The sequence below is a fragment of the Triturus cristatus genome, chromosome 6, assembly GCF_964204655.1.
Source record: "Triturus cristatus chromosome 6, aTriCri1.1, whole genome shotgun sequence".
Taxonomy (NCBI): domain Eukaryota; kingdom Metazoa; phylum Chordata; class Amphibia; order Caudata; family Salamandridae; genus Triturus; species Triturus cristatus.
This window is the reverse complement of record NC_140589.1, coordinates 964,693,671-964,709,685: the sequence shown is the minus strand read 5'-3', so window position 1 is coordinate 964,709,685 and position 16,015 is coordinate 964,693,671. Positions and strand designations below refer to the sequence as shown.

General features: G+C 46.2%; 1 protein-coding gene across 4 annotated transcripts in view; it reads right to left on the bottom strand.

The window, feature by feature from the left end:
- The window catches only part of HIVEP2 (HIVEP zinc finger 2), a 453,335-nt gene extending 445,041 nt beyond the window's left edge, over positions 1-8,294 (bottom strand). For 2 of the 4 annotated variants that reach the window (XM_085611672.1, XM_085611673.1), the window contains exon 1: positions 7,659-8,294. The gene's annotated coding sequence lies outside the window, so the exon portion shown is untranslated. The remainder of the gene's footprint in view (positions 1-7,658) is intronic. The other 2 variants (XM_085611675.1, XM_085611674.1) reach the window with 2 other exon arrangements.
- Between the last annotated feature and the right edge of the window lie 7,721 nt (positions 8,295-16,015).

The following is a 16,015-nucleotide window of genomic DNA, read 5'->3' as shown; positions in this document are numbered from 1 at the left end:
AAACCAATAAACTCCTCGACACCTCCCAAACAGGTTTTAGATCTAATAACAGCACAGAAACAACGCTACTGGCTGTAATGGACGACATTCGTATGCAGGTTGATAAAGGCAAAACGGTTGCCCTGATACTTCTCGATTTATCAGCGGCATTCGATACCGTGTCCCATAAACTGCTAATTCACATACTTGCCGCAAAAGGTATTCAAGGTAAAGCCCTAAACTGGCTGGAGTCTTTTCTATCAAACAGATCCCAGTCTATTTGTTTAGGCAACTTTACCTCCACCCCCCGTAAGATTAAATACGGAGTCCCCCAAGGAGCCACATTGAGCCCAACATTGTTCAATGTATATGTCTCCTCTTTGGCGTCGATTGGCAAGAAATGGGGCATTAATATCTGCTCCTACGCTGATGATACTCAGCTGATGGTTACCCTAAATGGAGATAACGATGCCAAAAGCAGATTACACAACTGCCTGTCAGAGCTATCCAACTGGATGCAGGGCCACTATTTAAAATTGAACGCTGACAAATCAGAAATTCTACTCTTTGGTGGGGCCAAACAGCTCTGGGATAACACCTGGTGGCCAACTACTTTAGGTTCTCCACCAATCCCTACAGCATCTGCTAGAAATCTAGGAATTCAGATGGACACCACCTTATCAATGAAAAGCCATGTCTCCCTAATATGTGGCAAAGGATTTGCCATACTAAAAAGGTTGAAAAGAGTCTTCCCCTGGATCCCACTTGAATGTAGACAGATCCTAGTCCAGTCGCTACTAGTGAGCAGGCTGGATTATGGCAACTCACTATTTGTAGGTATGTCGGACTACTTATTTAAAAGACTACAGCTGGTCCAGAATGCCGCAGCAAAAGCTGTCTGCAATAAGAAAAAGTACGATTCAGCCACAAGTTGTCTGAGAGCCTTACACTGGCTGCCCATGAGACAAAGAGCCACGTTCAAAATGCTATGTATTGCCTATAAATCAATTCACAATACTGGCCCCTACATTTTACGAAATAGAATTAAGTTCTATGCCCCAGCGCGGAACTTACGTTCACAATCCTCAGCCAAAGCAGCCACCACTCGGATTAAGTTATCCAGAATGGGCGGAAGTGCTTTCTCTCACATTGCTGCGAAATGTTGGAATGAATTACCCATCAACCTCAGACTCGCGGATTCCTACCCCTCCTTCAAGAAAAAACTAAAAACCGCACTATTCCCCACATCAGATTAATCTATTGGCTTTCTGTCTACTGCCTGGGTTTCACTGTTATTCTTTCCAGCGCCGTGATATCCTTGCAGGATGAATGTTGCGCTCTATAAATACCCTTAACAATAACAATAACAACAGCGTGAAGAGTTACAGAGTTCTCACATCCAAGTCCCTATTGGTGCCCTACACTTCTCAATCCCCACTCATGCTTTGACAAATAAAAAAGAAAATAGGACTCAGACTGAGTACAGAAGGGAGATCACACAATCAAAAGACCTGGAAACACCACAGGGCATATCATGGTGCTAATGCTTTCCAAAAATCCAATGCCTTTTGGAAGGAATGCGGTAATTACAAAATTATGGGACACAGAAGCACACTTATTGTGAACAGAGAAACTGTTAAAGCAGCCTACATCGCATACCATTCCCCAAAACTGAAGAGTAAATTCATTTTACATGTCAGTCAGTCAGTCAGTCAGAAAAATCTTTATTCGATTGTTACATCATGAAAGATACACTATAGCAAGATTAAAAAAGAAATAAAAAGATTCAAATACAAATACAGGTGGTTTAAGAATAAGATAAGAGCACGGGATCTAAAATCCTTAAGAACATTACGCGACTGGGTCCAGCCCAGAAAGAAACTGCTAAAATGTAATTAAATCAACATAGCGATCTTTCCTTACATCATAAGAGCAAATAAAAAGGGAGACAAGAAGAAAACTTGATAGATAACAGCTGGGTCAATTATACGATTAAATGTCATTTTACATGTATCTTTGCTTCAACTGAAACAGTTATTATACTGAATTTATCCGCAAGCACTTTCCTGGTGTTCCCTTTTGAATGCTCGACGCTGTATTTCTGTTCTATTGCATTTTGTCTGTCTTGAAAACCTATTTTGGCCTATATCATTTAAAGAGGAGTTACCTCAGCACCTCTGTATCACGTTTGTTTCAAAACATCCCCACATTATTAGAACAGAAGTGTTGTTAACAGTCTGTAACCTGTATAGCCCTTCAGAGCGCCCTATGTTCGATGAACTAGTACTCACGAGTATGTGAAAATGCCCCTTTTCCAAAGAGTTTTCTGCGCTGCAGCTTAAGCCTGCGGTTACTGAGTGAGCTACTGTTCTGGCCCTAGCCTGGGAATGTGATGGTACTACCCTATGAAATGCCACATTGACACCACCAACTACCAGCAGGGTGGGGCACTAAAATAGTGGCCCACACTTGCAAATAAGGGCAGTTTTTAACTGGTGTTTTGCAAGCTACGGGCAACTGCATGAATTTGTGCTTGTTTCAAGTAATGTTTGCGGCAATAAGAAAAAAGGAAAAGAACAACTCACATCCAATCAACAAGCTCTTATAAAGAGTCGAATACAGTAATGAATAGCACAAAGAGAATTTTATCAATTAAATATATCCAACCGTTGTCTTTATTATGCATTCTAAATCATTTTTTAATTTTCAAAGCATAAAATATTGTAATGTAGCAAGAAGAGAACCGTCTCACCATCACCCACTAAAATGTATTATACTCACAGACTACATTAATATCACTCATATCCAACACATCTTACTAACAAATTTAACCAGCACATTATTTCATATCAGGAGTTTCTAGCGACTGAGGCGTTTTCTTTCGACCCTGGCTTTTATACCTACTTGTACTCAATGTGGGACCTGTTTGCAGGCATCGATATTTTCCCAGTGGCGCCTTTCCTTTAGGACCAAAGAGGATTGCTTAATCTCTTTGAAATAGTTGTATGCTATTGGTCCATCCAGCGGTTCACACAAGCCCATGAAAAAATGCATTTTCTCTTCATTTTGATGTTATCTTTGACTTCTTGAAGAAATTTGGCTGGACTTTCTTTACCAATACAGAGAACCAGAACGCTGTGACCCCTCTTTCTCCCCCTCTTCTTTTATCCAATGTTAGATCTTTTGGTGTGCCCTGAAGAAGGTGTGTTGTCAGTTGCCCACCTTACACCGAAACGTGCATCAGCACCGGCGCCACTGTCTCTGTGACATAACATTGGAACACTATGTATCTAACAATATGGATAGTAAAAAAAATACAATGTATTCAATTAATTAGACTAGTGCATCAGGATTTGTTCCATAGGGATCTGTGAATGTTTTTTTGCAAGCCACTATGTGTTGGGAAGCAATAGGAACTTATTCTAATTAAACAAAGCATTCTAAGATGTTGTATGTATTGGCGCACCATGTCACTGAGACAGGGTACACAGTTGTTTTGATGTGTTACAGTAAGATGTGGGTGAGGGTGAGACGGTTCTCTTGTTGCTATATTACAATATGTTATTATGCTTTGTAAATTATAAAATGATTGAAAATTCATAAATAAAGACAACCATTGCATATATTTCATTTATTGTATTCTCTCTGTGCTATCCATTACTGTATTTGACTCTTTATATAGAGCTTTTTGATTGGAGTTGGGTTGTTCCCTTTTTCTTGTTTTCCATGTCCCGCTCCATTATCTGTTTTCTCTGGGGAACCCCTTGTTTCAAAGTTTGCAGTAACACCATGGAAAAACGAGCCCAGACAGCAATAAAACAGGTTCATATACAGCCAAACAAAATGGCCTGGACACTGACCTGTCAGTCCATGCTTCCAGGCACTCCCTGATTTCCCTATAGACGGGGCCACTGGAATTATTGGGCAGGAGAGGGCCAAATTATGTGGCAGGTTTTGACTAAATTAAGCTGGGGGGGAAAAAATTATGTGGCATAATGAATCACATTTGGTAATAGTATTGTTCCTTTATTTTGTCATTTTTACAAGTGTTAACACTGTCAGAGCTTAGGTTGCATCTCATTGGTACCAATTTAACACCTAAATATAGCAAAAAGCAACAGAACCATGACTAGTCAATCTTTGAAAAGGGCCTTCCACCAGGCAGCAACAACTGTTGCTGCGTTTTTAGTAACTGTTGAACCGTTTAAACTAGAAACAATTATTTTTTGCTAAAATCAAGATTATGCAGCACACAATGGATTATGTGGCAAATGCGGCAAATCCACAATTATGCAAAAAAACGCCGGGATCGCATAATTCCAGTGGCCAAGCCTACCGGCCTCCACCAACACAGGGGCGGCCTCTGCTGCTTGTAAGGGTAGCCTGATGCTCTGCTATGTCTCCAAACTGAGTTGTCCATTCTTGACATGCCCTAGAATTGACCCTACGCGGGAACATTTAAACCCATGGGTACATTTTGCACCCCTGAAATGTTCCCTAGGTTCAGCAATTGTCAGGGCTTATCGTGCACTTACTTGCTGTGTGTAGCTGTAAAAGTTGTTCAAGCCGGATTAGCGCTTTAAATGTTGATCCAATATCCACTTCCCATATTTTTCCCATTGCATCGGATGGCCTTTTCTAACAGCGGCCTTTTTTTTTAACGAAGCCAATGGTCGTGCCCTTTAAACGAGCCTCATCACAAATCTAGCCCGCCAGACAACCTGCTATAGGATCACTTTTCAGCTCTGTTGCTCGTCGTTGTGTACTAACCGACAACACAATGATCGGATCTGTCTCTGGACGATACCAGTGCATGCCACAGTCAGTGGGGGGAATACTTGCGAATATACAATGTTTAAACTGTATTTATTTGTATGTGTAGATATTACATTACTGTCAGGTGGATACTATAAACTTAAATATGTCCCACGTTGGTCATTATGGGATATCTTGGTAAGTTAAAGCCGCAAACTGTTGTTTTATGTTAATTGTAAAAAAGGCACCACACACTGTGTATTCGGTGTTTACAAATCAGGGTTTTACTACTCCCTCTGGGCTACAGGACCCGGGAAAGACCCCTGCTGCGGCTCCGGCTGCCTGAAGGGGACTTCCCATCTTGGTCTGCCTCTGTGTGCACTGAGCCCGGCAGCCTCCCCCTGCCAGGGCCTGAGGCCCCGCGCGGACTCTCGTTGGTAAACACCTGAGCCGCAGCCCTCGGCCTGAACCCGGCCGAGTCCCCGGCGGGGAGCGCGAGCAGCGAGGGTTGGGGGGGCGCAGCACATCTGGCCCGCTGTCAGACCGCAGAGCCCCTGTGCGCCCCCTCCCCGCGGCGGTGCGAGCGTCATGGAACATTCCCGGAACCTGCCAGCGCCCCGCCCACTGCGAGCAGACACACACAGGCCCAGTCTGCAGACTGGGGCAGACCAAGGCGCAGACGGACGGAGGGTGGTTGGGGGGCTGACAAGGAGGAGTCATCGAGCGATGGGAGCACACGCAGGACAAGTGGAGGGTCACAGGGAGTGAAGAGACAGGGATAGAGAGGGAAAACTAACAAGAGATTGAAGACTCGGGGGAGGCTGGGGAGAGTGGCACTGAACAAGACAGGCCGCGATGATAACGAGAGATAAACAGGCAACTTTAACGAGGACCCTCTGCAGACAAGGGGGATGAAGAGACAGCACGGGCAGAGGGGTCGCAGGAATATGGAAATGACAGGCCAGAGAAGAGAGGCAGGGAGACGGACGCATATACAGAGAGCAAGAAAGGCGCGCAAACACAGCACTAGAAACGCGCACTACAGGATCAGAGGAGAAAGTCAAAGTCGAGTGTTCTGAGATGCACTGACCGCTGTGAACGTGATGCAGAGACACACATAGCGAAGTATTGGCAAGTGGACGAAATGTGCAGAAACCGGATGAGAGAGATGGGCAAAGAGCGATATATAGAATGCGTGGGTTGCGGTTTGAGTCAGTGAAAAACTTAGGAAGATTATCGATCGTGAATGGAATGGCCAGTGCAGAGGGACCGCGACACAGGTGGCAAGCAGTGATGACAGACGGGGAGGACAGGGGGCGGACCAAGACAGACGCTTGATATAACAGGGGCAGCCAGACAGGTGGATCGGAAGTGGATGAAAGCTGACACAGTGACAGAGGCAGCCAATAACAGGAAAGAGTGGGCGAATTGAGAACATGAGAAGGGGACGAGCACTCAAGGTGGCAAAAGCAGGCTGCACATGTCGGGCACATTCATAAAAAAAAGAGAACGAGGAAGAGGCAGCGAGAAAGACACGATGGCAAGCAAGGAAGATAATGGCTGCAGGCGGCAGAAACAAGAAACTGAAAGGAATACAGTCATGTTCTAATGGAGAGAAGCAATGTGTGTGCAAGAAAGAAACAGGAACCGAGTTAGATAAACGCATATTGTGTATCAGAAACCAGGAGTGCTTGCATCTGATACAGAGTGAGAATGCAGCACTGTAAAAAGGGCGAGAAAAAGAAAAACACCAATGGAGGTGTGTGAAAGAATTACAGGTCATATGACACGCAATGATATTTCAAGCCAGCTTTTCTTGATATCTTATTTCACCTTGGCGTTTACCATCACGCCTTTCCTTTTGATCCCAGCACTAAAACCCAAAAAGCTGAAAGAGCAACAGTTCGGTGCGCCCGGTGTACTCGCTCAGAAAAGCCCCCTTTAATGATCACCTGTCACAATGACACTGTTCTGTCAATAAGACCACCGGCCCAGCCTGTCAACCTCATGTGTCCCACCTCCTTCATCCGCTGTATACAGCCAGATTCCCGGGACGGCACCACCTCCCGCCCCTGAACAGTGTGGATATCAGCCCTCTGCTAGTTGACACAGTTGCTTCTCACTAGGGACACCCCGGCCTTCAACAGGTGATGACCGGTGACAGTTATCAGTGACCGAGCCAACAGAGGGAACTGCATGGTGACTCCTCGGCGAGGATCAGTGCTAAACCACAGAGGACCCGACGTCGCCTACCCTTGTAAACCCCAGCTGCTTGTCTGAAGCAGACCTTGAAAAATCGAAGTATTTGTAACCCCCTTAAATGCAAATTGAAAACATAATTCTACCCCCGAGTGTATTTCTGAAAATTCTGGCTTTACCCCTAAAAGACACCTCACCCGGAAAGTTCAACTACCCTAATTGCACGCCTTCCCTCCTGCTGAGGAAGTTTGACATCACCACTACACATACATGGAATCAAATAATACAGAAGGGAAAATATTCTTTTGGGAAAAAAAGAGGAAGTTATTATTTTTTCAAATAAAATAACCATCGAAAAAGGACTGGGCATTATTACATCGAAAATAATCACCAGGATTAGAGGTTGACAAAACTCAATATGATGACAACTGCAGATGGTATAAATGCTGTATTTTAAACAATCAAAGCGGAATACTTGAATGCATGAAGGGGCGTGTGGTTTGGGAGGGGGACTGCCCAACAAATCCTTTAGGTTATCAATGAACGGTTGTGCACAAGGGCACAGTAGGGAGGGCACGTAATTGGAGTGTCACGGGGCTCAATGCAGAAGGCGTCTGATCCGATGGCATTGTCAGTGAGCTGGGGTCGGGGTTGGACGCGAGCGGTGTGACAGGCAGGGCTCGTCTCTCCGCTGGGGGTGCGGTTGCAGATTCAGCGGCACTCACCTGTACAGTCCCCAGGAGGGTCCGGCAGCAGGAAACCCCTGTCTGTTGACGCTCCTCCACTGGCAGCAGCGTGTTGTGATGAGATGACAGCTGGCAGCAGCTCGGATTTCCCCCTTTTTTCCTATCTAAATCCACCGAGGCGAGCCAGTCAGTATTTTTTCATTTATTCCGCGGACGTTTAAAGAAATGCGTGTTCAAGAATGAAATAAAGAGCCCGGCAGAACGTTCACAAGAGAGCGCTGAGGCTGCATCTGCTCCCCCGGCGGGTCGAAGGCATGGTTTCTCGACCAAGCGGTGTCTGTGACTTGCAGATCTGCAGACACAGACAAGGGGTTATTCCTGGCACGGTTTCCCAGAAACAGGAGTTACAAGGCTGAGAAAAAAAGAGCCGAGCGAGCGAGAGAGAGAGAGGGGTGAGGGGAGCGGTGCCCGGGACGTCATCGGATCCCCCAGCGAGGTGTCCTCCTCCCAGGGAGAGGAGGATCCCGTGGAACCAGTCCTGCCTCTGCTGCTGCTGTGTGCATGACAGGGCCCGGGCGAGGGGAGGAGGGAGGCTGCGGGGCATGTGTGTGAGAGCCCCACGCGCAGACAGCGGAGGCCGGACCTGCGCGCTGCCACTGCTGCCGTATGACTGTCAAGGCTTCACTCTGACAGCCAGAGAGGAGGGGGGCTCCTCCCTGGGCCCGGCCTCCCCGGCAGGCCCTCCCCTCGTCGGCAGCGCGCGCACGCAGCGGCAGAGATCCCAGGGAACTCCCTGAGGAGCGCGGCCAGTCCCGGCTTGTCAAGCGCTGCTTGTGCGTCTCTCCCAGCCTGAGAATTTCCTGTCAGGATGTGGGATCCTCCTTCCTTCCCGTTTCTCTTGGATTCCCTCCCTCCGTCACCTCCCTCTCTTCTTTTCCTTCCTCTCCCACAGTGTCTGCCCAGGGTCACTCATGTTTGCTGCGGGGTGGGTGAGAAGCGGGCCCTGGCAGGAAAACGAAGGTCGTTCTGAAAGGGAATGCCGCTGGATTTTTGGCTTGCCAACCAGCGGCCCTCCTTGGCAAGGTTTACCGTGTCACTTTGTAGCCGTGTTCCTGTTGTTTTGTGTTTATTCAAAGAGTAGTGTTCCCAGTGGCTTTAAGAGTGCTGGGGACAGGAGTTCAAACTTATGGCAAATTTCCAATACCATGTTACTGTATCTCTGCCCTCTACGTTTCTGTTCCAGGAGGACTTCCCAAAACACCAGCCCTAGACACCTGCTCTCAATATATTAATAAACGCAAACAGTAGGCCTATATTTTGCTAATGGGAATGAGCCACTTTTTCGAGGTACGGTTTTGTATCAAAATGTCCTGTTAACAAAGCCCAGATCCTGCACTGTTAAACCACTGAAAATGATTATGTGCAACGTTTTAGCTGCTCGCCAAGGTATTGTGTTATTTTGAAAAAATGATAATCAGTTTCTTTTTTTTTTATTAACCAGTTCTTTATTTGATATTTTTTCTTTTTACATACATTTCGCAAAACAAAAACAATAGAGGCTTCTCACCCATACTAGCTAGTCCCACCCCCCTTCCCGCCCTTGATCCACATCAAAATTGAAGTTGAAATCTATTTTTGACAACATACAGATTTGGGCAAAAGAAGAAAACATACATACACATAACATGTGATTTACTAATAGTCAAACAAGAGAGATAAAAAGATGACAGTGAACGAGCACCCATCCTTTTTATCCCGAACTGGGTTCAGTAGCGCCCTCAATCTCGTTAATCCACAGCCTGATAGGGGCCCAGATTTCAGAGCCTATTTTACGGGCTCTATGTGCCCATCGCTCATATACCGCCATCTTCCATCAGTATACCGCTAGAAGTCTACCCAACCATTGGTGCCCAGAAGGTGGCTCAGGGTCTAGCCAGAAAGTAGCCAGACAGAGTCTTAGTGCAGTCATAGCTGTGAATAAGAATATTTGGGTCGGCCAAGGCACTTCCAGATAGCTCACACCTAAGACTATCAAGTGGGGGGTCAGATCAATCGCCAATCCCAGCTGTTCTCCCAGATGTTTAGCAATCTCTGCTTTAAGAACATTAAGCTTGGGACAGCTCCCAAACATATGGACACTATCAGCGGCAAAGTGCCCACAAAGTGGACAGTGAAGACCAGAACTCCTCCCCCTCATGGATATCCGTGCCGGCGTGATATATAGGTTAAACCAGGTTTTAAAACACTGTACCTGCAGATTGGCCACCAAGAATGCTGTTTGAGCCAAGTGGAGCAAGTCTTCACACTCTCCAGTCCCAGCTTGTAAAAAGTCCTGCCAGCGGTCCATGTGATTTGTAAGATCATCCACCATTTCCTTATTTAACAATTTATATATAGTAGCCAGTGTAGGTGGAGACCTCAGCACTATCTATATCAGAGTGACCCTGTAGAAACCGGCCATTCCCCCTGACTTTTTAGCCAAGAAGTCTCTTATTTGTAAATACTTAAAAAAATTGTCTGTTCCCTATCCCGTATTTATCCTTGATTGCATCAAAAGGAAGTTTCGCCCCTCTGCAACTAAGTCCCCAATTTTCTTCAATCCCCTCTCATCCCAATATTTCATATACCCATCATGAAAGATAGCTGGGAGTAAGTCATTGTTATACATGAGAGTGTATCTGTCAACCCGGCCCAATCCAAGCTTCTTCCGAACAGCTGTCCAAACCTTAAATGCGCATATCAAATTCTTAAATCTAACCCTCTTAAAATAAGCAACGTCAATATGGCGCATGAGACAACCTCTAGCCTCTGTTTCTAATATTAATTCATATATAGAGACAGAAGGCTCTTCCTCTAGCTCTGCTCTAATAGGCCTGCCATCTGCTGCAACACTGCTGCCCTATAATGTAATTAAAAGTTAGGAACGGCCCATCCTCCCCGATCTCTTGAGAGGGCCATGTATTTTAGGGCTCTTCGGGGGCATTGCCCGGCCCATAAAAACCCAGAGATCAGATGGTTTAAGGCTTTGAACCACGAGTTGTCAATCTCTAATGGAATGGCTCTGAAGAAGTTTAACATTTTTGGTAAGAAGTTCATTTTAATGGCATTGCTTCTCCCCATCAATGTAAGTTTCAAATTGTTCAATCTGGCAAAGTCAGTTCTGAATTTCCGGAGCACTGGGTTCAAATTTAGCTCAACAATTTTCTCCACGTTTGCCGTGATCTCCACGCCAAGATACCTGGCATTCGGGACTACTCAATCATCATTTAATTGTGCCATTCATCACAATTTGCGTCTTACTTTGATTAAGCTGGTAACCTGAGATATATCCAAAGTTGGTAGCTTCCCTTTCGATTTCTATAAGGGCATCCCCGGGTTAGGAGTAGTGATAGCCAAGTCGTCCGCATAAGCTAAAATCTTTGTGTTCCCTCCATTATTATGCATGGCCAGAATACCATTGTTTCCCTCGATCTTCCTAATTAAATGATCGATATAGAGGGCAAACAACAAGGAGGAGCAGGGGCAACCTTGTCGTGTACCTCGAGTAATCTTAATTAAATTAGACATACCAACCATTGCCACTACTCGAGCAACTGGATTCCGGTTCATGGTTTGTACTGCGCTGATAAAACCCCTACCCAGACCTTTTCTCTCAAAAATTGCACACAAAAAAGGCCAGGAGACCCTATTGAAGGCCTTTTCTGCGTCCAACAGGATTAACGCCATAGGGTCTCCGTCAATCTTTAAGGAGTCAATCTTTAAGGAGTCAAATAAAGCAATGGTTCACCGGATATGGTCAACCGTACCATGACCAGGGACAAATCTATGTTGGATAGGGGAAACCAACCTGTGAATTACTTTAGCCAATCAACTAGCTAGAATTTTAGCATATATCTTAATATCGCTGTTAACCAGCGTAATCAGGCGATATGATCCCAGTTTGTCAATGGGTTTTCCGTTCTTTGGGAACACTACAATGTTGGCCGACTTCAATGATTTAGGGGCCACCCCCCCCCCCCTGATTGTGCACTTAAATATATCTCCCTCATAAATTCATGTAGGCAGGGTGCAAATTGTTTACAAAATTCACCCGGGATTGAGTCCGTTCCAACCGCTTTCCCTGCGGGAAGTGAATCAATTGCCCTCCTTACCTCATCCTCCGTTATAGGTGCCTCTAAGAACTGCTTCTCCTCGAGGGACAATCGTTCCCCTGGCAGGCTCTATTACTTTGCCCTAACAGTAAGCGTCCTCCGTGTATAGCAGCTGGTCAAACCTCTGAAACGAGGAGCGCATGGCAGCAGGCTCAGAGATTAGGCCATCAATCGGGTCTCTGATTTCAGCAAAGCCGCCCTGAACTGTCTTTTCCCTGGTGCGTTCAGCCAGTAAATGGCCCACCCTTTCGTTGTTTTCGTATACTTTGCTACGCCAGGCCATATATCTCCCTGCAGATTTTTTAGCTGAAATATCAATAATTGCGGATCTCCCAACTAAGATTCTAGATTGCGCTTTATCCGTGTCTTCCCCTCCGGCATTCGTCTCTATCAATTGCGTTTCTGCCGCCTGCCAATTCCGTGTCTAGATCTTGCAGATGCTTCTTCTCCTTCCTCTGGGTTGCCCAACCATACCTAGATATCTCCCCTCTTATCCCAGCTTCGAGGGCATCCCAGACTATGTCAATACTAGCAGTCACTTTATTCTCCTATATGAACCTAGGGGTCCAAACTTTTATATGTTGAATAAATCCCTCATCACAGAGTATAGCCCTATCGAACATCCATCGCGCCACCAGGGAAGGATTAGCTTAGATATTCACTTCCAGTACTAGGGGGTTATGATCACACATGACTCTTGGAAATTTATATATCTTGCAGGACTGTACTGGTTCCTGGGAGACATAAAAATAATCCAACCTAGCATGGACTTGGTGTGGAGCAGAAAAGTAGGTATAGCCCGTGCCCCCGGGGTCTTGCATCACCCAGACGTCTGACATCTGACAGCCCATGAAACGCGCATAAGTGTGATAAAGATTTAAAAGCTTTAGGTTTGCGGCCATGATACCCCGTCCCCCTTGTTTATCCTTTTGAGAATTAATATTAATATTAAAATCTCCACAAATTATTAAGGGGAGCGGCCACTCCACTAATTCGACATTCAGCCTTTCGAACAGCTCTGGGTCATCGAGTACTGAGCCATACACAGAGTGCAAAGTAAACATACTATGGTCCATACAACATTGGGTAATCACCCATCTTCCCATTTTATCCGAGCTAGACCACAGAAATCTGGCTATCCCTTTTCGTGCCATGACTGCCACCCCTCATATTCGCGTCCCCTGTGAAGTGCTAGAAATAACTTGAAAACCTGCCAGCTCCGCAACCTCCAGTCTGCCTGCTTCAACATGTGTCTCCTGAAGGCATACAATATCAGCCTTCAGAAAATGGACATCCACATTGATCCTGCGTTTTTTCTGTGGATTATTTAGGCCACAGATATTAATAGAGGCTATTCTTAACTTGCCATTCACCCAAGTGTTCGGTTTCCATCGTGCCCATACATTCTATTCATTGCAGTTTTGGCCCATAAAAACCTCTTTGGATCAACCCTCCCCTCCACCCCAACCCCTTCACTAGGCAAAAAAGGTCCGAAGACCCTTGTGACGCCTCCTGTATCCTGCTATTGCCCCCAGCCGCTCTCCCTCTAGACTTAATCAAAAACAAAAGAAGAGAAACCCCAAAAGCCCTCAAAAAGAAGATCCTAACACACAAGGAACCCGAGGAGACAGATATGACAGATTTCACCCCCTTGCCTCAAGGAGACCTGAGCGCTACCATTTCTCTATTTTCACGAGATTTCCTGCAAATACTCTTGGGCCTATATTTCTGAGGAAAACACCCTGGATGTTCCCTTATAAATGACCTTATGCCATGCGAAGCTCATTAGAAACACCTCACTGCCCAATTTCTGAAAGGGGGTGATTAGTTGATGGAGACTCCATCTCCTCTCCACCGTAGTGTGACAAAAAATCAGGCCTAACGGAGGATGTCTGTCCCTCTGCTGATCGCCTGGCTTCGAGTCCAGCTTTGTCAAAGACTGCCTGCTGTGAAAAAAAGAAAGTTGCCCAAAAAGATAAGAATAGCTCTAGGTTTAACATTCTGATCACTTTGACCCCCTCTCTTCTTCAGGATCAGAGAGAATCGGTGTACCCTCTGCACCTCCGCATACCAGTCCCAATGTGCCAGTTCTGGGAACAGCCGAAGGACGAATCCACAAATGTCATCCCCCTTCTGCGTTTTCTTCAAAGCCCAGGAGTCTCAAGATATTCCGCCACTGACGGTTTTCAAAATCCTCCAACTTCCATAACACATCTGTCATTCTGGCTTTGTTTGCTGTGGCTTGCTGTCCCGTAGCCTCAGCCCCTGCCTCAAGTACCACGATCCAATCCTCCAATGCTGTTGTGCGTTTCACAATCTCAGAGCATGCCTTGTTAACTTTTCGAATGGCTCCTTGAATTTTTTAGTCGCCAAATGAGCCCTCTAGTGCTCCTGTCGCGTCTTTACCTGCATTTGTTTAAGAGTAGAGTAGATTAGCCCCATCGATGGAGAGGATTCTGTGTTAGATTTAGGTCCGGAGAATAATTTGGCAGCTTTGAGTTGTACTCCGACATCCTCTATCTCTCCAACCTCCATCCCGAAATGAGTGGTTGAGTAGTCCCATTTCATCTGGCTCAGATGGCTATGATCTGAATCTGAGCCCTACACTTCCCGCCTGAGCTTTTCTCAGATCTGCCCTCCTTTCGGCTCTACTGTCAAGCGGTGGGATCATTCTATTTGTCTTAGTGCCTGCCCCCTTTTGTGTCTCTAGAGATAGTGTGTCTTTTTTACAGCACTTCGCAGCACTTCGCAGCAAATGTTCTCCTGCACTCACTGGTTCCTTCAAGGCCATAGCGCTCCCTACGTCCTTGCCTGTCAGTTTCTTTCCCCTGCCAGATCAGCGGCTGGAGAACATTCCAGGGACCGTAGGTTGCTTAGGTCTTGTTACCAGCATGGCGGGATGCTGTTCACTCGCTTTTGTTTTGCCGCTTGTCTCCTCCTCTTCCGCACGGCCGGCAGTGTGAGCAGCGTCCTCACTTTTCCCATCACCCGGCGTCTTCTGGGCAGGCAGCAGCCCTCGCACTCCTCCAGTCGCTCCGCTCTCCATGCGCTACTACGGAAGTTTGGCTTGTTTGGGGGGCATTCTGGCCTACAGCGAGAAGAGCCCGTTTCTCGCCAAGGGAGCCAATAGCCGAACAATGTCTCGAGCCAACGGGTACGTTCTTTGCTTCGTTCCTTTAATGCCTCAATAGATTTCTTACACCGTAAGAGCCAGAAGTGCTCCGATTCTTTATGCTGCTTCATCCAATTGTTTTTATGCCAACAATGCGTCTTATGGGTCTATATTAACTTTTGGTTGTGAGGGCAAGCGGCTTCCCCAGCAGTCACACAGCCGCCATCTTGCCTCTCTACATTTACATCAGTTTATTTCTATGGTGATTTCATTATTGTTCAAAGATATGTTATGTTTAGTCCAATTACGTAAACCAGCAGGTGTTTCGTGTCTGATACCAGTGCTTTTCCAAGGCTAAAATACATAAATTATAGCAAAATATATATGCGTCTCACCAACCACGTAATATGCAGTAATACAATCAGCCTGTCTTTTGGGCATCTGTAAGTGATGCCTCTGATGTCTGCTAAAACTTGCTAAGGTTTTGAGAATGCCTTTAAAGTAGGGTTTCTCTAGCCCCTCTAATTCGCTCTATATGGAGCTGATGGCGCAAAGAGAGCGGAACAATACAAATATCACTGAGGTGAGGTGTTGGCAAGGAATATAACATTAGCCTTTGTGCCGATGATGTGAGAGTAGTTCTCGATGACCCGCTCATGGCCTTACCAACTTTCCTAGAAGAGCCGGGGAAATTTTGGGAGGCCGCGGGCTTTTGTATCAATCTTCAGAAATCACAAGCTCTCAACCTCTCTGTCCCACTGGCTGTACAGACCCAGCTGGCTATTCAATACCCTTTCAGTGGGAGGACACCCGAGTGTCCCACCTGGGTTCTAAGATTGCTTGTACATTAGGAGATACCGTGGCCATCAACTACCAAACCCTACTTAGGCAGATCCACAAAGACCTTGCTCAATGGAAACACCACCGCCTGTCCTGGCTCGGGTGGGTGGCAGAGCTGAAAATTACCATATTGCAGCGGGCTCTTTTTGTTCCAGGCCATGTCTCTAGCACTGCCTGTAGCCATGTTACAAACCTTGCTGAAAGAAATCAAGCTATTCGTCTGGGACGGTCGTAAGGCACGTATGTGTCACAAATAGACCTACCGCCTGACCCGAGACGGAGGTCATGGGGTC